At 43.4% G+C, this 24,399-nt stretch overlaps 1 pseudogene; it reads right to left on the bottom strand.

The window, feature by feature from the left end:
• LOC124005932 overlaps positions 1-18,615 on the bottom strand; it is a 28,194-nt pseudogene extending 9,579 nt beyond the window's left edge.
• Between the last annotated feature and the right edge of the window lie 5,784 nt (positions 18,616-24,399).

Here is a 24,399-nt window from a genome sequence, read left to right as displayed (position 1 = left end):
CCAAGAGGTTGCTGTTTAGTGTTTCTGTATAATATTTAATGGGATTATAGTATGGTTTCTCAACTGAACAAACACACACACAGTCCCCTCAACAAACACACACACAGTCCCTCAACAAACACACACACAGTCCCTCACCTCTGCTGCGGATCTCTGACCGTTGATGGTGTGCTCGCTGCCCCCGGCCTCCGGGGCTCCATTGCCCCAGTGCAGGTGCATCTGGACGGCCGTGAACTGCCAGGGCAGCCCCCCTAAACCCATCCAGCCTGGGAGAGGAACCACCACTGTGATGGAGAGAAAGCATGGTTGCTGTAGTTACCTGTATGTTGTTAGTGATGGAGTCAGCATGGTTGCTGTAGTTACCTGTATGTATGTTGTTAGTGATGGAGTCAGCATGGTTGCTGTAGTTACCTGTATGTATGTTGTTAGTGATGGAGTCAGCATGGTTGCTGTAGTTACCTGTATGTATGTTGTTAGTGATAGAGTCAGCATGGTTGCTGTAGTTACCTGTATATATGTTGTTAGTGATGGAGTCAGCATGGTTGCTGTAGTTACCTGTATGGCTGTTGTTAGTGATGGAGTCAGCATGGTTGCTGTAGTTACCTGTATGTATGTTGTTAGTGATGGAGTCAGCATGTTTGCTGTAGTTACCTGTATGTTGTTAGTGATGGAGTCAGCATGGTTGCTGTAGTTACCTGTATGTTGTTAGTGATGGAGTCAGCATGGTTGCTGTAGTTACCTGTATGTTGTTAGTGATGGAGTCAGAATGGTTGCTGTAGTTACCTGTATGTATGTTGTTAGTGATGGAGTCAGCATGGTTGCTGTAGTTACCTGTATGTTGTTAGTGATGGAGTCAGCATGGTTGCTGTAGTTACCTGTATATATGTTGTTAGTGATGGAGTCAGCATGGTTGCTGTAGTTACCTGTATGGCTGTTGTTAGTGATGGAGTCAGCATGGGTGCTGTAGTTACCTATGTGTATGTTGTTAGTGATGGAGTCAGCATGGTTGCTGTAGTTACCTGTATGTTGTTAGTGATGGAGTCAGCATGGTTGCTGTAGTTACCTGTATGTATGTTGTTAGTGATGGAGTCAGCATGGTTGCTGTAGTTACCTGTATTTTGTTAGTGACGGAGTCAGCTTGATTGCTGTAGTTACCTGTATGTTGTTAGTGATGGAGTCAGCATGGTTGCTGTAGATACCTGTATGTATGTTGTTCATGATGGAGTCAGCATGGTTGCTGTACTTACCTATCTGTTGTTAGTGATGGAGTCAGAATGGTTGCTGTAGTTACCTGTATGTATGTTGTTAGTAATGGAGTCAGCATGGTTGCTGAAGTTACCTGTATGTTGTTAGTAATGGAGTCAGCATGGTTGCTGTAGTTACCTGTATGTATGTTGTTAGTGATGGAGTCAGCATGGTTGCTGTAGTTACCTGTATGTATGTTGTTAGTGATGGAGTCAGCATGGTTGCTGTAGTTACCTATCTGTTGTTAGTGATGGAGTCAGCATGGTTGCTGTACTTACCTTTCTGTTGTTATTGATGGAGTCAGCATGGTTGCTGTAGTTACCTATCTGTTGTTAGTGATGGAGTCAGCATGGTTGCTGTAGTTACCTATCTGTTGTTAGTGATGGAGTCATCATGGTTTCTGTAGTTACTTATCTGTTGTAAGTGATGGAGTCAGCATGGTTGCTGTAGTTACCTATCTGTTGTTAGTGATGGAGTCAGCATGGTTGCTGTACTTACCTTTCTGTTGTTAGTGATGGAGTCAGCATGGTTGCTGTACTTACCTATCTGTTGTTCGTGATGGAGTCAGCATGGTTGCTGTACTTACCTATCTGTTGTTAGTGATGGAGTCATCATGGTTTCTGTAGTTACCTATCTGTTGTAAGTGATGGAGTCAGCATGGTTGCTGTAGTTACCTATCTGTTGTTCGTGATGGAGTCAGCATGGTTGCTGTAGTTACCTATCTGTTGTTTGTGATGGAGTCAGCATGGTTGCTGTACTTACCTATCTGTTGTTAGTGATGGAGTCAGCATGGTTGCTGTAGTTACCTATCTGTTGTTAGTGATGGAGTCAGAATGGTTACTGTAGTTACCTGTATGTATGTTGTTAGTAATGGAGTCAGCATGGTTGCTGTAGTTACCTGTATGTTGTTAGTAATGGAGTCAGCATGGTTGCTGTAGTTACCTGTATGTATGTTGTTAGTGATGGAATCAGCATGGTTGCTGTAGTTACCTATCTGTTGTTAGTGATGGAGTCAGCATGGTTGCTGTACTTACCTTTCTGTTGTTATTGATGGAGTCAGCATGGTTGCTGTAGTTACCTATCTGTTGTTAGTGATGGAGTCAGCATGGTTGCTGTAGTTACCTATCTGTTGTTAGTGATGGAGTCATCATGGTTTCTGTAGTTACCTATCTGTTGTAAGTGATGGAGTCAGCATGATTGCTGTAGTTACCTATCTGTTGTTAGTGATGGAGTCAGCATGGTTGCTGTACTTACCTTTCTGTTGTTAGTGATGGAGTCAGCATGATTGCTGTAGTTACCTGTATGTTGTTAGTGATGAAGTCAGAATGGTTGCTGTAGTTACCTGTATGTATGTTGTTAGTGATGGAGTCAGCATGGTTGCTGTACTTACCTATCTGTTGTTAGTGATGGAGTCAGAATGGTCGCTGTAGTTACCTGCATGTATGTTGTTAGTGATGGAGTCAGAATGGTTGCTGTAGTTACCTGTATGTATGTTGTTAGTGATGGAGTCAGCATGGTTGCTGTAGTTACCTATATGTATGTTGTTAGTGATGGAGTCAGCATGGTTGCTGTAGTTACCTGTATGTTGTTAGTGATGGAGTCAGCATGGTTGCTGTAGTTACCTATATGTATGTTGTTAGTGATGGAGTCAGAATGGTTGCTGTAGTTACCTGTATGTTGTTAGTGATGGAGTCAGCATGGTTGCTGTAGTTACCTGTATGTTGTTAGTGATGGAGTCAGCATGGTTGCTGTAGTTACCTGTATGTTGTTAGTGATGGAGTCAGCATGGTTGCTGTAGTTACCTGTATGTATGTTGTTAGTGATGGAGTCAGCATGGTTGCTGTAGTTACCTGTATTTTGTTAGTGATGGAGTCAGCTTGATTGCTGTAGTTACCTGTATGTTGTTAGTGATGGAGTCAGCATGGTTACTGTACTTACCTATCTGTTGTTAGTGATGGAGTCAGAATGGTTGCTGTAGTTACCTGTATGTATGTTGTTTGTGATGGAGTCAGCATGGTTGCTGTACTTACCTATCTGTTGTTAGTGATGGAGTCAGAATGGTTGCTGTAGTTACCTGTATGTATGTTGTTAGTAATGGAGTCAGCATGGTTGCTGTAGTTACCCGTATGTTGTTAGTAATGGAGTCAGCATGGTTGCTGTAGTTACCTGTATGTATGTTGTTAGTGATGGAGTCAGCATGGTTGCTGTAGTTACCTGTATGTTGTTAGTGATGGAGTCAGCATGGTTGCTGTACTTACCTTTCTGTTGTTATTGATGGAGTCAGCATGGTTGCTGTAGTTACCTATCTGTTGTTAGTGATGGAGTCAGCATGGTTGCTGTAGTTACCTATCTGTTGTTAGTGATAGAGTCAGCATGGTTGCTGTAGTTACCTATCTGTTGTTAGTGATGGAGTCATCATGGTTTCTGTAGTTACCTATCTGTTGTTAGTGATGGAGTCAGCATGGTTGCTGTACTTACCTTTCTGTTGTTAGTGATGGAGTCAGCATGGTTGCTGTAGTTACCTATCTGTTGTTCGTGATGGAGTCAGCATGGTTGCTGTAGTTACCTGTATGTATGTTGTTAGTAATGGAGTCAGCATGGTTGCTGTAGTTACCTGTATGTTGTTAGTAATGGAGTCAGCATGGTTGCTGTAGTTACCTGTATGTATGTTGTTAGTGATGGAGTCAGCATGGTTGCTGTAGTTACCTATCTGTTGTTAGTGATGGAGTCAGCATGGTTGCTGTAGTTACCTGTATGTATGTTGTTAGTGATGGAGTCAGCATGGTTGCTGTAGTTACCTGTATGTTGTTAGTGATGGAGTCAGAATGGTTGCTGTAGATACCTTTCTGTTGTTATTGATGGAGTCAGCATGGTTGCTGTAGTTACCTATCTGTTGTTAGTGATGGAGTCAGCATGGTTGCTGTACTTACCTTTCTGTTGTAAGTGATGGAGTCAGCATGGTTGCTGTAGTTACCTGTATGTTGTTAGTGATGGAGTCAGCATGGTTGCTGTACTTACCTATCTGTTGTTAGTGATGGAGTCAGAATGGTCGCTGTAGTTACCTGCATGTATGTTGTTAGTGATGGAGTCAGCATGGTTGCTGTAGTTACCTGTATGTTGTTAGTGATGGAGTCAGCATGGTTGCTGTAGTTACCTGTATGTTGTTAGTGATGGAGTCAGCATGGTTGCTGTAGTTACCTGTATGTTGTTAGTGATGGAGTCAGCATGGTTGCTGTAGTTACCTGTATGTATGTTGTTAGTGATGGAGTCAGCATGGTTGCTGTAGTTACCTGTATTTTGTTAGTGATGGAGTCAGCTTGATTGCTGTAGTTACCTGTATGTTGTTAGTGATGGAGTCAGCATGGTTACTGTACTTACCTATCTGTTGTTAGTGATGGAGTCAGAATGGTTGCTGTAGTTACCTGTATGTATGTTGTTTGTGATGGAGTCAGCATGGTTGCTGTACTTACCTATCTGTTGTTAGTGATGGAGTCAGAATGGTTGCTGTAGTTACCTGTATGTATGTTGTTAGTAATGGAGTCAGCATGGTTGCTGTAGTTACCCGTATGTTGTTAGTAATGGAGTCAGCATGGTTGCTGTAGTTACCTGTATGTATGTTGTTAGTGATGGAGTCAGCATGGTTGCTGTAGTTACCTGTATGTTGTTAGTGATGGAGTCAGCATGGTTGCTGTACTTACCTTTCTGTTGTTATTGATGGAGTCAGCATGGTTGCTGTAGTTACCTATCTGTTGTTAGTGATGGAGTCAGCATGGTTGCTGTAGTTACCTGTCTGTTGTTAGTGATAGAGTCAGCATGGTTGCTGTAGTTACCTATCTGTTGTTAGTGATGGAGTCATCATGGTTTCTGTAGTTACCTATCTGTTGTTAGTGATGGAGTCAGCATGGTTGCTGTACTTACCTTTCTGTTGTTAGTGATGGAGTCAGCATGGTTGCTGTAGTTACCTATCTGTTGTTCGTGATGGAGTCAGCATGGTTGCTGTAGTTACCTGTATGTATGTTGTTAGTAATGGAGTCAGCATGGTTGCTGTAGTTACCTGTATGTTGTTAGTAATGGAGTCAGCATGGTTGCTGTAGTTACCTGTATGTATGTTGTTAGTGATGGAGTCAGCATGGTTGCTGTAGTTACCTATCTGTTGTTAGTGATGGAGTCAGCATGGTTGCTGTAGTTACCTGTATGTATGTTGTTAGTGATGGAGTCAGCATGGTTGCTGTAGTTACCTGTATGTTGTTAGTGATGGAGTCAGAATGGTTGCTGTAGATACCTTTCTGTTGTTATTGATGGAGTCAGCATGGTTGCTGTAGTTACCTATCTGTTGTTAGTGATGGAGTCAGCATGGTTGCTGTACTTACCTTTCTGTTGTAAGTGATGGAGTCAGCATGGTTGCTGTAGTTACCTGTATGTTGTTAGTGATGGAGTCAGCATGGTTGCTGTACTTACCTATCTGTTGTTAGTGATGGAGTCAGAATGGTCGCTGTAGTTACCTGCATGTATGTTGTTAGTGATGGAGTCAGAATGGTTGATGTAGTTACCTGTATGTATGTTGTTAGTGATGGAGTCAGCATGGTTGCTGTAGTTACCTGTATGTTGTTAGTGATGGAGTCAGAATGGTTGCTGTAGTTACCTGCATGTATGTTGTTAGTGATGGAGTCAGAATGGTTGCTGTAGTTACCTGTATGTATGTTGTTAGTGATGGAGTCTGCATGGTTGCTGTAGTTACCTGTATGTATATTGTTAGTGATGGAGTCAGCATGGTTGCTGTAGTTACCTGTATGTTGTTAGTGATGGAGTCAGAATGGTTGCTGTAGTTACCTGTATGTATGTTGTTAGTGATGGAGTCAGCATGATTGCTGTAGTTACCTGTATGTTGTTAGTGATGGAGTCAGAATGGTTGATGTACTTACCTTTCTGTTGTTATTGATGGAGTCAGCATGGTTGCTGTAGTTACCTATCTGTTGTTAGTGATGGAGTCTGCATGGTTGCTGTAGTTACCTTTCTGTTGTTAGTGATGGAGTCAGCATGGTTGCTGTACTTACCTATCTGTTGTTAGTGATGGAGTCAGAATGGTCGCTGTAGTTACCTGCATGTATGTTGTTAGTGATGGAGTCAGAATGGTTGCTGTAGTTACCTGTATGTATGTTGTTAGTGATGGAGTCAGCATGGTTGCTGTAGTTACCTATATGTATGTTGTTAGTGATGGAGTCAGCATGGTTGCTGTAGTTACCTGTATGTTGTTAGTGATGGAGTCAGCATGGTTGCTGTAGTTACCTATATGTATGTTGTTAGTGATGGAGTCAGAATGGTTGCTGTAGTTACCTGTATGTTGTTAGTGATGGAGTCAGCATGGTTGCTGTAGTTACCTGTCTGTTGTTAGTGATGGAGTCAGCATGGTTGCTGTAGTTACCTGTATGTTGTTAGTGATGGAGTCAGCATGGTTGCTGTAGTTACCTGTATGTATGTTGTTAGTGATGGAGTCAGCATGGTTGCTGTAGTTACCTGTATTTTGTTAGTGATGGAGTCAGCTTGATTGCTGTAGTTACCTGTATGTTGTTAGTGATGGAGTCAGCATGGTTACTGTAGATACCTGTATGTATGTTGTTCGTGATGGAGTCAGCATGGTTGCTGTACTTACCTATCTGTTGTTAGTGATGGAGTCAGAATGGTTGCTGTAGTTACCTGTATGTATGTTGTTAGTAATGGAGTCAGCATGGTTGCTGTAGTTACCCGTATGTTGTTAGTAATGGAGTCAGCATGGTTGCTGTAGTTACCTGTATGTATGTTGTTAGTGATGGAGTCAGCATGGTTGCTGTAGTTACCTGTATGTTGTTAGTGATGGAGTCAGCATGGTTGCTGTACTTACCTTTCTGTTGTTATTGATGGAGTCAGCATGGTTGCTGTAGTTACCTATCTGTTGTTAGTGATGGAGTCAGCATGGTTGCTGTAGTTACCTATCTGTTGTTAGTGATAGAGTCAGCATGGTTGCTGTAGTTACCTATCTGTTGTTAGTGATGGAGTCATCATGGTTTCTGTAGTTACCTATCTGTTGTTAGTGATGGAGTCAGCATGGTTGCTGTACTTACCTTTCTGTTGTTAGTGATGGAGTCAGCATGGTTGCTGTAGTTACCTATCTGTTGTTAGTGATGGAGTCAGCATGGTTGCTGTAGTTACCTGTATGTGTTGTTAGTAATGGAGTCAGCATGGTTGCTGTAGTTACCTGTATGTTGTTAGTAATGGAGTCAGCATGGTTGCTGTAGTTACCTGTATGTATGTTGTTAGTGATGGAGTCAGCATGGTTGCTGTAGTTACCTATCTGTTGTTAGTGATGGAGTCAGCATGGTTGCTGTAGTTACCTGTATGTATGTTGTTAGTGATGGAGTCAGCATGGTTGCTGTAGTTACCTGTATGTTGTTAGTGATGGAGTCAGAATGGTTGCTGTAGATACCTTTCTGTTGTTATTGATGGAGTCAGCATGGTTGCTGTAGTTACCTATCTGTTGTTAGTGATGGAGTCAGCATGGTTGCTGTACTTACCTTTCTGTTGTAAGTGATGGAGTCAGCATGGTTGCTGTAGTTACCTGTATGTTGTTAGTGATGGAGTCAGAATGGTTGCTGTAGTTACCTGTATGTATGTTGTTAGTGATGGAGTCAGAATGGTTGATGTAGTTACCTGTATGTATGTTGTTAGTGATGGAGTCAGCATGGTTGCTGTAGTTACCTGTATGTTGTTAGTGATGGAGTCAGAATGGTTGCTGTAGTTACCTGCATGTATGTTGTTAGTGATGGAGTCAGAATGGTTGCTGTAGTTACCTGTATGTATGTTGTTAGTGATGGAGTCAGCATGGTTGCTGTAGTTACCTGTATGTATATTGTTAGTGATGGAGTCAGCATGGTTGCTGTAGTTACCTGTATGTTGTTAGTGATGGAGTCAGAATGGTTGCTGTAGTTACCTGTATGTTGTTAGTGATGGAGTCAGCATGGTTGCTGTAGTTACCTGTATGTATGTTGTTAGTGATGGAGTCAGCATGATTGCTGTAGTTACCTGTATGTTGTTAGTGATGGAGTGGGTTGATGTACTTACAGATGGAGTCATGGTTGCTGTAGTTACCTATCTGTTGTTAGTGATGGAGTCTGTGGTTGCTTAGTTACCTTTCTGTTGTTAGTGATGGAGTCAGCATGGTTGCTGTAGTTACCTATCTGTTGTTAGTGATGGAGTCAGCATGGTTGCTGTAGTTACCTATCTGTTGTTAGTGATAGAGTCAGCATGTTGCTGTAGTTACCTATCTGTTGTTAGTGATGGAGTCATCATGGTTTCTGTAGTTACCTATCTGTTGTTAGTGATGGAGTCAGCATGTTGTTGTTAGTGATGGAGTCAGCATGGTTGCTGTAGTTACCTATCTGTTGTTGTGACCATGATGGAGTCAGAACATGGTTGCTGTAGTTACCTGCATGTCTCTCTATTCTCTGTTTCTTTCTCTCTCTCGGAGGACCTGAGCCCTGGACCGTGCCCCAGGACTACCTGACATGTGGCTCCTTGCTGTCCCCAGTCCACCTGACTGTATGTTGTTTCAGTGTGGAGTCAGCTGGTCATTTATGTTTGAACATCTTGGTCATTTTCTGTTATAATCTCTACCCGGAGCCAGAATGGACTGGCCACCCCACATAGCCCGGTTCCTCTCTGGTTTCTTCCTGTTGTTAGTGATGGAGTCAGCATGGTTGCTTTGTAGTTACCTTTGAGATATCAGTTGTAGTATAGTTTGATTTGGATGGAGTCAGCATGGTTGCTGTAGTTACCTGTATGTATGTTGTTAGTGATGGAGTCAGCATGGTTGCTGTAGTTACCTGTATGTTGTTAGTGATGGAGTCAGAATGGTTGCTGTAGTTACCTGTATGTATGTTGTTAGTGATGGAGTCAGCATGGTTGCTGTAGTTACCTATCTGTTGTTAGTGATGGAGTCAGCATGGTTGCTGTAGTTACCTGTATGTATGTTGTTAGTGATGGAGTCAGCATGGTTGCTGTAGTTACCTGTATGTTGTTAGTGATGGAGTCAGAATGGTTGCTGTAGATACCTTTCTGTTGTTATTGATGGAGTCAGCATGGTTGCTGTAGTTACCTATCTGTTGTTAGTGATGGAGTCAGCATGGTTGCTGTACTTACCTTTCTGTTGTAAGTGATGGAGTCAGCATGGTTGCTGTAGTTACCTGTATGTTGTTAGTGATGGAGTCAGAATGGTTGCTGTAGTTACCTGTATGTATGTTGTTAGTGATGGAGTCAGAATGGTTGATGTAGTTACCTGTATGTATGTTGTTAGTGATGGAGTCAGCATGGTTGCTGTAGTTACCTGTATGTTGTTAGTGATGGAGTCAGAATGGTTGCTGTAGTTACCTGCATGTATGTTGTTAGTGATGGAGTCAGAATGGTTGCTGTAGTTACCTGTATGTATGTTGTTAGTGATGGAGTCTGCATGGTTGCTGTAGTTACCTGTATGTATATTGTTAGTGATGGAGTCAGCATGGTTGCTGTAGTTACCTGTATGTTGTTAGTGATGGAGTCAGAATGGTTGCTGTAGTTACCTGTATGTTGTTAGTGATGGAGTCAGCATGGTTGCTGTAGTTACCTGTATGTATGTTGTTAGTGATGGAGTCAGCATGATTGCTGTAGTTACCTGTATGTTGTTAGTGATGGAGTCAGAATGGTTGATGTACTTACCTGTATGTTGTTAGTGATGGAGTCAGCATGGTTGCTGTAGTTACCTGTTGTTATGATGGATGTTTGTTAGTTACCTTTCTGTTGTTATGATGGAGTCAGCATGGTTGCTGTAGTTACCTGTTGTTAGTGATGGAGTCAGATGGTTGCTGTAGTTACCTATCTGTTGTTAGTGATGGAGTCAGCATGGTTGCTGTAGTTACCTGTATGTATGTTGTTAGTGATGGAGTCAGCATGGTTGCTGTAGTTACCTATCTGTTGTTAGTGATGGAGTCAGCATGGTTGCTGTAGTTACCTATCTGTTGTTAGTGATGGAGTCAGCATGGTTGCTGTAGTTACCTATCTGTTGTTATTGATGGAGTCAGCATGGTTGCTGTAGTTACCTATCTGTTGTTAGTGATGGAGTCAGCATGGTTGCTGTAGTTACCTTTCTGTTGTTATGATGGAGTCAGCATGGTTGCTGTAGTTACCTATCTGTTGTTAGTGATGGAGTCAGCATGGTTGCTGTAGTTACCTATCTGTTGTTAGTGATGGAGTCAGCATGTCTTAGATGCACTGTTAAGTGACTGTCCCACTGGATGTCATAAGGTGAATGCACCAGTTACCTGTATCTGTTGTTAGTGATGGAGTCAGCATGGTTGCTGTAGTTACCTGTATGTTGTTAGTGATGGAGTCAGCATGGTTGCTGTAGTTACCTATCTGTTGTTAGTGATGGAGTCAGCATGGTTGCTGTAGTTACCTGTATGTTGTTAGTGATGGAGTCAGCATGGTTGCTGTAGTTACCTGTATGTATGTTGTTAGTGATGGAGTCAGCATGGTTGCTGTAGTTACCTGTATTTTGTTATGATTGTTTGCTGTAGTGATGTTGAGTCAGCATGGTTGTAGATACCTGTATGTATGTTGTTAGTGATGGAGTCAGCATGGTTGCTGTATTACCTATCTGTTGTTAGTGATGGAGTCAGCATGGTTGCTGTAGTTACCTGTATGTATGTTGTTAGTGATGCATGGTTGCTGTAGTTACCTGTAGTTGTTAGTGATGGAGTCAGCATGGTTGCTGTAGTTACCTGTATGTATGTTGTTAGTGATGGAGTCAGCATGGTTGCTGTAGTTACCTGTATGTTGTTAGTGATGGAGTCAGCATGGTTGCTGTAGTACCTTTCTGTTGTTATGATGGAGTCAGCATGGTTGCTGTAGTTACCTATCTGTTGTTAGTGATGGAGTCAGCATGGTTGCTGTAGTTACCTGCATGTTGTTAGTTATGATGGAGTCAGCATGGTTGCTGTAGTTACCTGTATGTGGATGTTGTTTACCTATCTGTTGTTAGTGATGGAGTCAGCATGGTTGCTGTAGTTACCTGTTGTTAGTGTTGTTTGCTGTAGTTACCTATGTTGTTAGTGATGGAGTCAGCATGGTTGCTGTAGTTACCTGTATGTATGTTGTTAGTGATGGAGTCAGCATGGTTGCTGTAGTTACCTGTATGTTGTTAGTGATGGAGTCAGAATGGTTGCTGTAGTTACCTGTATGTATGTTGTTAGTGATGGAGTCAGCATGGTTGCTGTAGTTACCTGTATGTATGTTGTTAGTGATGGAGTCAGCATGGTTGCTGTAGTTACCTGTATGTTGTTAGTGATGGAGTCAGCATGGTTGCTGTAGTTACCTGTATGTATGTTGTTAGTGATGGAGTCAGCATGGTTGCTGTAGTTACCTGTTGTTGTTAGTGATGGAGTCAGAATGGTTGCTGGAGTCAGTTAATGGTTGCTGTAGTTACCTATCTGTTGTTAGTGATGGAGTCAGCATGGTTGCTGTAGTTACCTTCTGTTGTTAGTGATGGAGTCAGCATGGTTGCTGTAGTTACCTGTATGTTGTTAGTGATGGAGTCAGCATGGTTGCTGTAGTTACCTTATGTGTTGTTAGTGATGGAGTCAGCATGGTTGCTGTAGTTACCTATCTGTTGTTAGTGATGGAGTCAGCATGGTTGCTGTAGTTACCTATCTGTTGTTAGTGATGGAGTCAGCATGGTTGCTGTAGTTACCTATCTGTTGTTAGTGATGGAGTCAGAATGGTTGCTGTAGTTACCTGCATGTTGTTAGTGATGGAGTCAGCATGGTTGCTGTAGTTACCTATCTGTTGTTAGTGATGGAGTCAGCATGGTTGCTGTAGTTACCTATCTGTTGTTAGTGATGGAGTCAGCATGGTTGCTGTAGTTACCTATCTGTTGTTAGTGATGGAGTAGCATGGTTGCTGTACTTACCTTTCTGTTGTTAGTGATGGAGTCAGCATGGTTGCTGTAGTTACCTATCTGTTGTTAGTGATGGAGTCAGCATGGTTGCTGTAGTTACCTATCTGTTGTTAGTGATGGAGTCAGCATGGTTGCTGTAGTTACCGTTCTGTTGTAAGTGATGGAGTCAGCATGTTTGCTGTAGTTACCTATCTGTTGTTAGTGATGGAGTCAGCATGGTTGCTGTAGTTACCTATCTGTTGTTAGTGATGGAGTCAGCATGGTTGCTGTAGTTACCTGTATGTATGTTGTTAGTGATGGAGTCAGCATGGTTGCTGTAGTTACCTATCTGTTGTTAGTGATGGAGTCAGCATGGTTGCTGTAGTTACCTATCTGTTGTTAGTGATGGAGTCAGCATGGTTGCTGTAGTTACCTATCTGTTGTTATTGATGGAGTCAGCATGGTTGCTGTAGTTACCTATCTGTTGTTAGTGATGGAGTCAGCATGGTTGCTGTAGTTACCTTTCTGTTGTAAGTGATGGAGTCAGCATGGTTGCTGTAGTTACCTATCTGTTGTTAGTGATGGAGTCAGCATGGTTGCTGTAGTTACCTATCTGTTGTTAGTGATGGAGTCAGAATGGTTGCTGTAGTTACCTGTATGTATGTTGTTAGTGATGGAGTCAGCATGGTTGCTGTAGTTACCTGTATGTTGTTAGTGATGGAGTCAGCATGGTTGCTGTAGTTACCTGTATGTATGTTGTTAGTGATGGAGTCAGCATGGTTGTTGTAGTTACCTGTATGTATGTTGTTAGTGATGGAGTCAGCATGGTTGCTGTAGTTACCTGTATGTATGTTGTTAGTGTGGAGTCAGCATGGTTGCTGTAGTTACCTGTATGTTGTTAGTGATGGAGTCAGAATGGTTGCTGTAGTTACCTGCATGTATGTTGTTAGTGATGGAGTCAGAATGGTTGCTGTAGTTACCTGTATGTATGTTGTTAGTGATGGAGTCAGCATGGTTGCTGTAGTTACCTGTATGTTGTTAGTGATGGAGTCAGCATGGTTGCTGTAGATACCTGTATGTATATTGTTCGTGATGGAGTCAGCATGGTTGCTGTAGTTACCTGTATGTTGTTAGTGATGGAGTCAGAATGGTTGCTGTAGTTACCTGTATGTATGTTGTTAGTAATGGAGTCAGCATGGTTGCTGTAGTTACCTGTATGTTGTTAGTAATGGAATCAGCATGGTTGCTGTAGTTACCTGTATGTATGTTGTTAGTGATGGAGTCAGCATGGTTGCTGTAGTTACCTGTATGTTGTTAGTGATGGAGTCAGAATGGTTGCTGTAGATACCTTTCTGTTGTTATTGATGGAGTCAGCATGGTTGCTGTAGTTACCTATCTGTTGTTAGTGATGGAGTCAGCATGGTTGCTGTACTTACCTTTCTGTTGTAAGTGATGGAGTCAGCATGGTTGCTGTAGTTACCTGTATGTTGTTAGTGATGGAGTCAGAATGGTTGCTGTAGTTACCTGTATGTATGTTGTTAGTGATGGAGTCAGAATGGTTGATGTAGTTACCTGTATGTATGTTGTTAGTGATGGAGTCAGCATGGTTGCTGTAGTTACCTGTATGTTGTTAGTGATGGAGTCAGAATGGTTGCTGTAGTTACCTGCATGTATGTTGTTAGTGATGGAGTCAGAATGGTTGCTGTAGTTACCTGTATGTATGTTGTTAGTGATGGAGTCTGCATGGTTGCTGTAGTTACCTGTATGTATATTGTTAGTGATGGAGTCAGCATGGTTGCTGTAGTTACCTGTATGTTGTTAGTGATGGAGTCAGAATGGTTGCTGTAGTTACCTGTATGTTGTTAGTGATGGAGTCAGCATGGTTGCTGTAGTTACCTGTATGTATGTTGTTAGTGATGGAGTCAGCATGATTGCTGTAGTTACCTGTATGTTGTTAGTGATGGAGTCAGAATGGTTGATGTACTTACCTGTATGTTGTTAGTGATGGAGTCAGCATGGTTGCTGTAGTTACCTGTATGTATGTTGTTAGTGATGGAGTCAGCATGATTGCTGTAGTTACCTGTATGTTGTTAGTGATGGAGTCAGAATGGTTGATGTACTTAACTTTCTGTTGTTATTGATGGAGTCAGCATGGTTGCTGTAGTTACCTATCTGTTGTTAGTGATGGAGTCAGCATGGTTGCTGTAGTTACCTATCTGTTGTTAGTGATGGAGTCAGCATGGTTGCTGTAGTTACCTGTATGTATGTTGTTAGTGATGGAGTCAGCATGGTTGCTGTAGTTACCTATCTGTTGTTAGTGATGGAGTCAGCATGGTTGCTGTAGTTACCTATCTGTTGTTAGTGATGGAGTCAGCATGGTTGCTGTAGTTACCTATCTGTTGTTATTGATGGAGTCAGCATGGTTGCTGTAGTTACCTATCTGTTGTTAGTGATGGAGTCAGCATGGTTGCTGTAGTTACCTTTCTGTTGTAAGTGATGGAGTCAGCATGGTTGCTGTAGTTACCTATCTGTTGTTAGTGATGGAGTCAGCATGGTTGCTGTAGTTACCTATCTGTTGTTAGTGATGGAGTCAGAATGGTTGCTGTAGTTACCTGTATGTATGTTGTTAGTGATGGAGTCAGCATGGTTGCTGTAGTTACCTGTATGTTGTTAGTGATGGAGTCAGCATGGTTGCTGTAGTTACCTGTATGTATGTTGTTAGTGATGGAGTCAGCATGGTTGTTGTAGTTACCTGTATGTATGTTGTTAGTGATGGAGTCAGCATGGTTGCTGTAGTTACCTGTATGTATGTTGTTAGTGTGGAGTCAGCATGGTTGCTGTAGTTACCTGTATGTTGTTAGTGATGGAGTCAGAATGGTTGCTGTAGTTACCTGCATGTATGTTGTTAGTGATGGAGTCAGAATGGTTGCTGTAGTTACCTGTATGTATGTTGTTAGTGATGGAGTCAGCATGGTTGCTGTAGTTACCTGTATGTTGTTAGTGATGGAGTCAGCATGGTTGCTGTAGATACCTGTATGTATATTGTTCGTGATGGAGTCAGCATGGTTGCTGTAGTTACCTGTATGTTGTTAGTGATGGAGTCAGAATGGTTGCTGTAGTTACCTGTATGTATGTTGTTAGTAATGGAGTCAGCATGGTTGCTGTAGTTACCTGTATGTTGTTAGTAATGGAATCAGCATGGTTGCTGTAGTTACCTGTATGTATGTTGTTAGTGATGGAGTCAGCATGGTTGCTGTACTTACCTTTCTGTTGTTATTGATGGAGTCAGCATGGTTGCTGTAGTTACCTATCTGTTGTTAGTGATGGAGTCAGCATGGTTGCTGTAGTTACCTATCTGTTGTTAGTGATGGAGTCAGCATGGTTGCTGTAGTTACCTATCTGTTGTTAGTGATGGAGTCAGCATGGTTGCTGTAGTTACCTATCTGTTGTTAGTGATGGAGTCAGCATGGTTGCTGTACTTACCTTTCTGTTGTAAGTGATGGAGTCAGCATGGTTGCTGTAGTTACCTATCTGTTGTTAGTGATGGAGTCAGCATGGTTGCTGTAGTTACCTATCTGTTGTTAGTGATGGAGTAGCATGGTTGCTGTACTTACCTTTCTGTTGTAAGTGATGGAGTCAGCATGGTTGCTGTAGTTACCTATCTGTTGTTAGTGATGGAGTCAGCATGGTTGCTGTAGTTACCTATCTGTTGTTAGTGATGGAGTCAGCATGGTTGCTGTACTTACCGTTCTGTTGTAAGTGATGGAGTCAGCATGTTTGCTGTAGTTACCTATCTGTTGTTAGTGATGGAGTCAGCATGGTTGCTGTAGTTACCTATCTGTTGTTAGTGATGGAGTCAGCATGGTTGCTGTACTTACCTTTCTGTTGTAAGTGATGGAGTCAGCATGGTTGCTGTAGTTACCTGTATGTTGTTAGTGATGGAGTCAGAATGGTTGCTGTAGTTACCTGTATGTATGTTGTTAGTGATGGAGTCAGAATGGTTGCTGTAGTTACCTGTATGTATGTTGTTAGTGATGGAGTCAGCATGGTTGCTGTAGTTACCTGTATGTTGTTAGTGATGGAGTCAGAATGGTTGCTGTAGTTACCTGCATGTATGTTGTTAGTGATGGAGTCAGAATGGTTGCTGTAGTTACCTGTATGTATGTTGTTAGTGATGGAGTCTGCATGGTTGCTGTAGTTACCTGTATGTATATTGTTAGTGATGGAGTCAGCATGGTTGCTGTAGTTACCTGTATGTTGTTAGTGATGGAGTCAGAATGGTTGCTGTAGTTACCTGTATGTTGTTAGTGATGGAGTCAGCATGGTTGCTGTAGTTACCTGTATGTATGTTGTTAGTGATGGAGTCAGCATGATTGCTGTAGTTACCTGTATGTTGTTAGTGATGGAGTCAGAATGGTTGATGTACTTACCTTTCTGTTGTTATTGATGGAGTCAGCATGGTTGCTGTAGTTACCTATCTGTTGTTAGTGATGGAGTCAGCATGGTTGCTGTAGTTACCTTTCTGTTGTTAGTGATGGAGTCAGCATGGTTGCTGTAGTTACCTATCTGTTGTTAGTGATGGAGTCAGCATGGTTGCTGTAGTTACCTGTATGTCCGTTGTTGTAGAGGCTGAAGGGTTTGTTGCCGTGCTGGCTATAACCGAGGGGTAAGAGGGCCCAGGCTGGGGTCATACTGGGTCTGGACCGTTGCCACGTCAACCGGAGACTGGGCCTTACCACCACAGTCTGGGAAGTAATCCGCCCACTTGGATTGGCCTACTGAACCTGAGGGGAGGAGAAGGGAAGAGTGACCAAAACATGACACATCTTGTGACTCTCTGTCAGTGACACACATTAAGCATGGCCAGTCAGTCAGCAGGCCTTTTCTTTTGTAACATTTCATATTGACCTCTTGACCATTTTCTGTGGAAAACAAAAAGATAAGTTGGGGATCAACCTCTCTTTCACACTCCCTGCCATACTTTTTTTTTTACTAGGCATGTCAGTTAAGAACAAATTCTTATTTTCAATGGCGGCTAGGCATTCGGTGGGTTAACTGCCTGTTCAGGGGCAGAACGACAGATTTGTACCTTGTCAGCTCGGGGATTCGAACTTGCAACCTTTTGGTTATTAGTCCAGCGCTCTAACATCTAGGCTACCCTGCCGACCCACCTGACCTTCTCTGACTAATGACTAATGAGCATCATCACCCTTACGAACACACACCCAGACACACAACACACTACAAATACAGTGGGGGGCAAAAAAGTATTTAGTCAGCCACCAATTGTGCAAGGTCTCCCAGCAAAAAGACGAGAGAGACCTGTAATTTTCATCATAGGTATAATTCAACTATGACAGACAAAATGAGGGAAAAAATCCAGAAAATCACACTGTAGGATTTTCAATGAATTTATTTGCAAATTATGGTGGAAGATAAGTATTTGGTCAATAACAAAAGTTTATCTCAATACTTTGTTATATACCCCTTTGTTGGCAATGACAGAGATCAAACGTTTTCTGTAAGTCTTCACAGGTTTTTCACACACTGTTGCTGGTATTTTGGCCCATTCCTCCATGCAGATCTCCTCTAGAGCAGTGATGTTTTGGGGCTGTTGCTGGGCAACACGGACTTTCAACTCCCTCCAAAGATTTTCTATGGGGTTGAGATCTGGAGACTGGCTAGGCCAATCCAGGACCTTGAAATGCTTCTTACGAAGCCACTCCTTCGTTACCCGGGCTTGGGATCATTGTCATGCTGAAAGACCCAGCCACGTTTCATCTTCAATGCCCTTGCTGATGGAAGGAGGTTTTCACTCAAAATCTCACGATACATGGCCCCATTCATTCTTTCCTTTACAGGATCAGTCGTCTGGTCCCTTTGCAGAAAAACAGCCCCAAAAGCATGATGTTTCCCACCCCCATGCTTCACAGTAGGTATGGTGTTCTTTGGATACAACTCAGCATTCTTTGTCCTCCAAACACGGCGAGTTGAGTTTTTACCAAAGCGTTGTATTTTGGTTTCATCTGACCATATGACATTCTCCCAATCTTCTTCTGGATCATCCAAATGCTCTCTAGCAAACTTCAGACGGGCCTGGACATGTACTGGCTTAAGCAGGGGGACACGTCTGGCACTGCAGGATTTGAGTCCCTGGCGGCGTAGTGTGTTACTGATGGTAGGCTTTGTTACTTTGGTCCCAGCTCTCTGCAGGTCATTCACTAGGTCCCCCCGTGTGGTTCTGGGATTTTTTGGCCACTGTTCTTGTGATCATTTTGACCCCACGGGGTGAGATCTTGCATGGGCCCAAGATCGAGGAGATTATCAGTGTTCTTGTATGTCTTCCATTTCCTAATAATTGCTCCCACAGTTGATTTCTTCAAACCCAGCTGCTTACCTATTTCAGATTCAGTATTCCCAGCCTGGTGCATGTCTACAATTTTGTTTCTGGTGTCCTTTGACAGCTCTTTGGTCTTGGCCATAGTGGAGTTTGGAGTGTGACTGTTTGAGGTTGTTGTGGGTGTCTTTTATACTGATAACAAGTTCAAACAGGTGCCATTAATACAGGTGTAGTGGAGGACAGAGGAGCCTCTTAAAGAAGTTACAGGTCTGTGAGAGCCAGAAATCTTGCTTGTTTGTAGGTGACCAAATACTTATTTTCCACCATAATTTGCAAATAAATTCATTAAAAATCCTACAATGTGATTTTCTGGATTTTTCTCATTTGTCTGTCATAGTTGAAGTGTACCTATGATGAAAATTACAGACCTCTCTCATCTTTTTAAGTGGGAGAACTTGCACAATTGGTGGCTGACTAAATACGTTTTTGCCCCACTGTATACGTTACATACACAAACACACTTACACACACACACATACACACACACGCACAGACTCATCATTATCCAAGAAACCCTAGACCCACTCCAATTTGCATACCGCACCAACAGATCCACAGAAGATGCAATCTCTATTGCACTCCACACTGCCCTTTCCCAACTGGACAAAAGGAACACCTATGTGAGAATACTGTTCATGACTATAGCTCAGCGTTCAACACCACAGTGCCTCAAAGCTCATCACTAAGCTAACGACCCTGGGACTAAACACCTCACTCTGCAACTGGATCCTAGACTTACTGACAGGCCGCCCCCAGTTAGTAAGGGTAGGTAACAACACATCCGCCACGCTGATCCTAAACACAGGGGACCCTCAGTGGTGCGTGCTCAGTCCCCTCCTGTATTCCCTGTTCACTCATGAATGCACGGCCAGGCACAACTCCAACACCATCATTCAGTTTGCTGATGACACAACAGTGGTAGGCCTGATCACCGACAACGATGAGACAGCCTATAGGGAGAAGGTCACAGACCTGGCATTGTGGTGCCAGGACAACAACCCCTCCTTCAAAGTGATCAAGACAAAGGAGATGATTGTGGACTACAGGAAAAGAGGACCGAGCAGGTCCTCATTCTCATCGACGGGGCTGTAGTGGAGCAGGTTGAGAGCTTCAAGTTCCTTGGTGTCCACATCACCAACAAACTAACATGGTCCAAGCACATCAAGCAAGTCGTGAAGTGGGCACGACAAAATCTATTTCCCCTCAGGAGACTGAAAAGATTTGACATGGGTCCTCAGATCCTCAAAGGTTCTACAGCTGTGCCATCGAGAGCATCCTGATGGGTTGCATCACTGCCTGTTATGGCAACTGCTCTTCCGACCGCAAGGCACTACAGAGGGTAGTGTGTACGGTCCAGTACATCACTGCCTGTTATGGCAGCTGCTTCGGCTTCTGACCGCGAGGCACTACAGGGTAGTGTGTACGGTCCAGTACATCACTGCCTGTTATGGCAACTGCTTCGGCTTCTGACCGCGAGGCACTACAGAGGGTAGTGTGTACGGTCCAGTACATCACTGCCTGTTATGGCAACTGCTTCGGCTTCCGACCGCGAGGCACTACAGAGGGGTAGTGTGTACGGTCCAGTACATCACTGGACCTCTATACCAGGCGGTGTCAGAGGAAGGCCCTAAACATTGTCAAAGACTCCATCCACCCCAGTCATAGACTGTCCTCTCTGCTACCACACGGCAGGTGGTGCCGGAGTGCCAAGTCTAGGTCCAAGAGGCTTCTAAACAGCTTCTACCACCAAGCCATAAGACTCCTGAACAGCTAATCAAATGGCTACCCAGGCTAATTGGACCCCCCTCCCCACGCTGCTGCTACTATGTTATTAGATGCATTTTCAGGATAAAATATAAACGGAATGGAGCTAAGCACAGGCAAAATCCTAAAGGAAATGTATTTTAGTCTGCTTTCCACCAGACACTGGAGACAATAACCTAAATAACCTAAAACACAAGGGCGGCAGCGTGGCCTAGTGGTTAGAGCGTTGGACTAGTAACCGGAAGGTTGTGAGTTCAAACCCCGAGCTGACAAGGTACAAATCTGTCGTTCTGCCCCTGAACAGGCAGTTAACCCACTGTTCCCAGGCCGTCATTGAAAATAAGAATATGTTCTTAACTGACTTGCCTGGTTAAATAAAGGTTAAAAAATTTTTTTTTTAAATCTACAGAATCTTAGAGTTGTTTACCAAGAAGACAGTAAATGTTCTGAGTGGCCTAGATACCGTTTTGACTTAAATCTACTTGAAAATGGTTGTCAAGCAATGATCAACAAACAATTTGACAGAGCTTTAAGAATTTGAAAAGAATAATGGGCAAATGTTGCACAATTCAGGTGTGGAAAGCTCTTAGAGACTTACCCAGAAAGACTCAAAGCTGTAATCGCTGCCAAAGGTGCTTCTACAAAGTATTGACTCAATACTTATATAAATGAGATATTTCTGTATTTCATTTTCAATAAATTTGCAACAATTTCTTAAAACATGTTTTCACTTTGTCATTATGGGGTATTATTATGTTTAGATGGGTGGGAAAAAAATATATTTCATCCTTTTTGAATTCAGGCTGTAACACAACAACATGTGGAATATTTCAAGAGGTATGAATACTTTCTGAAGGCAGCATTGCACTTTCATGTACTGTAACATACTTTTGTCAGCTACTAGCCTAAACACCGGTCAAGCAATATTATGGACTGAAAGTTCAAATCGTGTTGCTGCAGGATTACTATGCTACATCAATATTGGTCAAATTAAAGATCCTACATCTGTATGTATCAGAATTTTAGAATTCAGGCTGGTGTGTGTGTGTGTGTGTGTGTGTGTGTGTGTGTGTGTGTGTGTGTGTGTGTGTGTGTGTGTGTGTGTGTGTGTGTGTGTGTGTGTGTGTGTGTGTGTGTGTGTGTGTGTGTGTGTGTGTGTGAGAGAGAGAGGGTGTGTGTGTATACCAGAGTGTAAAGTCAGTGGTCAGTCGTGCATGATGAGGTGGTGTATTATATTCACAGTGGTGCGGCACACACACACACACACACACACACACACACACACACACACACACACACACACACACACACACACACACACACACACACACACACATCCTTCCTCATTACTAATTGGAGGAGAGAAAAATGGAGCAGAGGGGAGACTGATGGGTGCACAGAGAGAAAGAGAGAGACAGGGGTAGAGGGGATTCAGACGAGAGAGACTGAGGGAAAACAGAATGGGTCGGAAAGGTGGAATAATAAAGGACATGTAGAGAATGGAACATCTGAAAAAGAGAGTGACAAGCAAGAGGAAGATTTTGAATGTGAAAAGTAGTCAGAACAGAGGGAGGGGTGATGGTAGTAAAGGACAGGGGCACGAGCACAACTTAGACTCAAACCAGCACAATTATAACAGTTAATAATACCGAATACACAGAGGTTCATTCAGATCTCAATGTGAGGTCTCCTCCCCTACCCTCAGGGTGCTCTAGCCTGCTACAGAGGTCAGTGCTCTACTCTCCATGCTACTGTTCTCCTCTCAATCAATGTGAGGTCTCTACTCTCCAACCCCTCTCAACCCTCAGGTGCTCTAGCCTGCTACAGAGGTCAGTGCTCTACTCTCCATGCTACTGTTAATCAATGTGAGGTCTCCTCTCCAACCCACAGGGTGCTCTAGCCTGCTACAGAGGTCAGTGCTCTACTCTCCATGCTACTGTTAATCAATGTGAGGTCTCCTCCCCCAACCCTCCAAGTGCTCTAGCCTGCTACAGAGGTCAGTGCTCTACTCTCCATGCTACTGTTAATCAATGTGAGGTCTTCTCCCCAACCCTCAGGGTGCTCTAGCCTACTACAGAGGTCAGTGCTCTACTCTGCATGCTACTGTTAATCAATGTGAGTCTTCTCCCCAACCCTCAGGGTGCTCTAGCCTGCTACAGAGGTCAGTGCTCTACTCTCCATGCTACTATTAATCAATGTGAGGTCTCCTCTCCAACCCTCAGGGTGCTCTAGCCTGCTACAGAGGTCAGTGCTCTACTCTCCATGCTACTGTTAATCAATGTGAGGTCTCCTCCCCAACCCTCAGGGTGCTCTAGCCTGCTACAGAGGTCAGTGCTCTACTCTCCATGCTACTGTTAATCAATGTGAGGTCTCTCCCCAACCCTCAAGGTGCTCTAGCCTGCTACAGAGGTCAGTGCTCTACTCTCCATGCTACTGTTAATCAATGTGAGGTCTCCTCCCCAACCCTCAGGGTGCTCTAGCCTGCTACAGAGGTCAGTGCTCTACTCTCCATGCTACTGTTAATCAATGTGAGGTCTCCTCCCCAACCCTCAGGGTGCTCTAGCCTGCTACAGAGGTCAGTGCTCTACTCTCCATGCTACTGTTAATCAATGTGAGTCTCCTCCCCAACCCTCAGGAGTGCTCTGGCCTGCTACAGAGGTCAGTGCTCTACTTTCCATGCTACTGTTAATCAATGTGAGTCTTCTCCCCAACCCTCAGGGTGCACTAGCCTGCTACAGAGGTCAGTGCTGTACTCTCCATGCTACTGTTAATCAATGTGAGGATCCTTTCTACATTAGTTCTATACTTACACACACACTCTGTCTCTCCACTCCACCCTAGTGTTTATCTGCAGTGGGCTCAGGGGATTTTGCTTTCAAGGGGGATTAGAGAGACTTTTACACCATCACTATCTCCCCAGCTACCACAAAAAAAGTTTTGTAAACCATATTTTTGTTAGAGCTTGGTGAGCGTGGTTATTATGGTTATTTTGTGCAATCTACCCACAACTTTCTGGGAATGGTGCAGGATAGTTGCTAAAGCTTTGGTTCGTTCTCAGCGCATTTAAGGAACTTCACATCGTTCTCATAACCAATGTCAAACCAAAAACATACGTTCCCACAACTTCCAAGGAACCAAATGTGCTAGCTGGGCTTACACACACACACACACACACACACACACACACACACACACACACACACACACACACACACACACACACACACACACACACACACACACACACACACACACACACACACACACACACACACACACACACACATACGCGCACACGCACACGCACACATACACATACATGCACACGCACACATACACATACACATACACATACACATACACACACACTCTCCCCTCCCCCGGCCTGTACCTCTAAGCCGTCCTCTATCCCCCTCCTTGCCCACCGCCCCCAAAAAGGAGAAAAACTTGTCCTGCAGCTCCACAGTTGGTTGTCATGGAGGTCCCCATGGTTACAACGGACAGAATATTCCGTCATTCTGACCTGCTCTACCTCTCATAGCGCTGCCACTGTCCCCAATGTGGATGGGAACAATGCCACACACACACACACACAGTCACACAAAATACCATACAAAGAGCCACAGTTCCTGTGAGCGAGCCAGCCACAGAATGCCACAGATCACCTCACACACACCAATACAACACAACTCCCACATCACCATTTACTTGAACAGTATATTGCGTCCTATAGAACACAGAGAAAAACATCACCATGTGGTGATGCCATCTAGCCCTGGACACAGGCTCTGGTTTGAGGACATACTGTACACTTCTGTACTTTATGTGAATGGAAAAGCTCTGTGTGAACTTCGTGTACACACTACCACTCTGTATGCATTCACTAAGGGCCCTTCAGGTCTACAGAGTCATTGTCCACATGATAGGCAGGCAGTATGCCTCAGCCTGGACAGTACAATTAACACACAGGGTTATTGTGTGGCGTAACAATGCTGCTGAAACACGTCTTTCAAACTCTTCATCCTCCTCGTGCACCTGCCACTTCTCTCAT

Source organism: Oncorhynchus gorbuscha, linkage group LG19, assembly GCF_021184085.1.
Source record: "Oncorhynchus gorbuscha isolate QuinsamMale2020 ecotype Even-year linkage group LG19, OgorEven_v1.0, whole genome shotgun sequence".
In the NCBI taxonomy this organism is placed as follows: Eukaryota; Metazoa; Chordata; class Actinopteri; order Salmoniformes; family Salmonidae; genus Oncorhynchus; species Oncorhynchus gorbuscha.
Note: the sequence above shows the minus strand (reverse complement) of the source record. Positions and strands in the feature narration are given on the sequence as shown.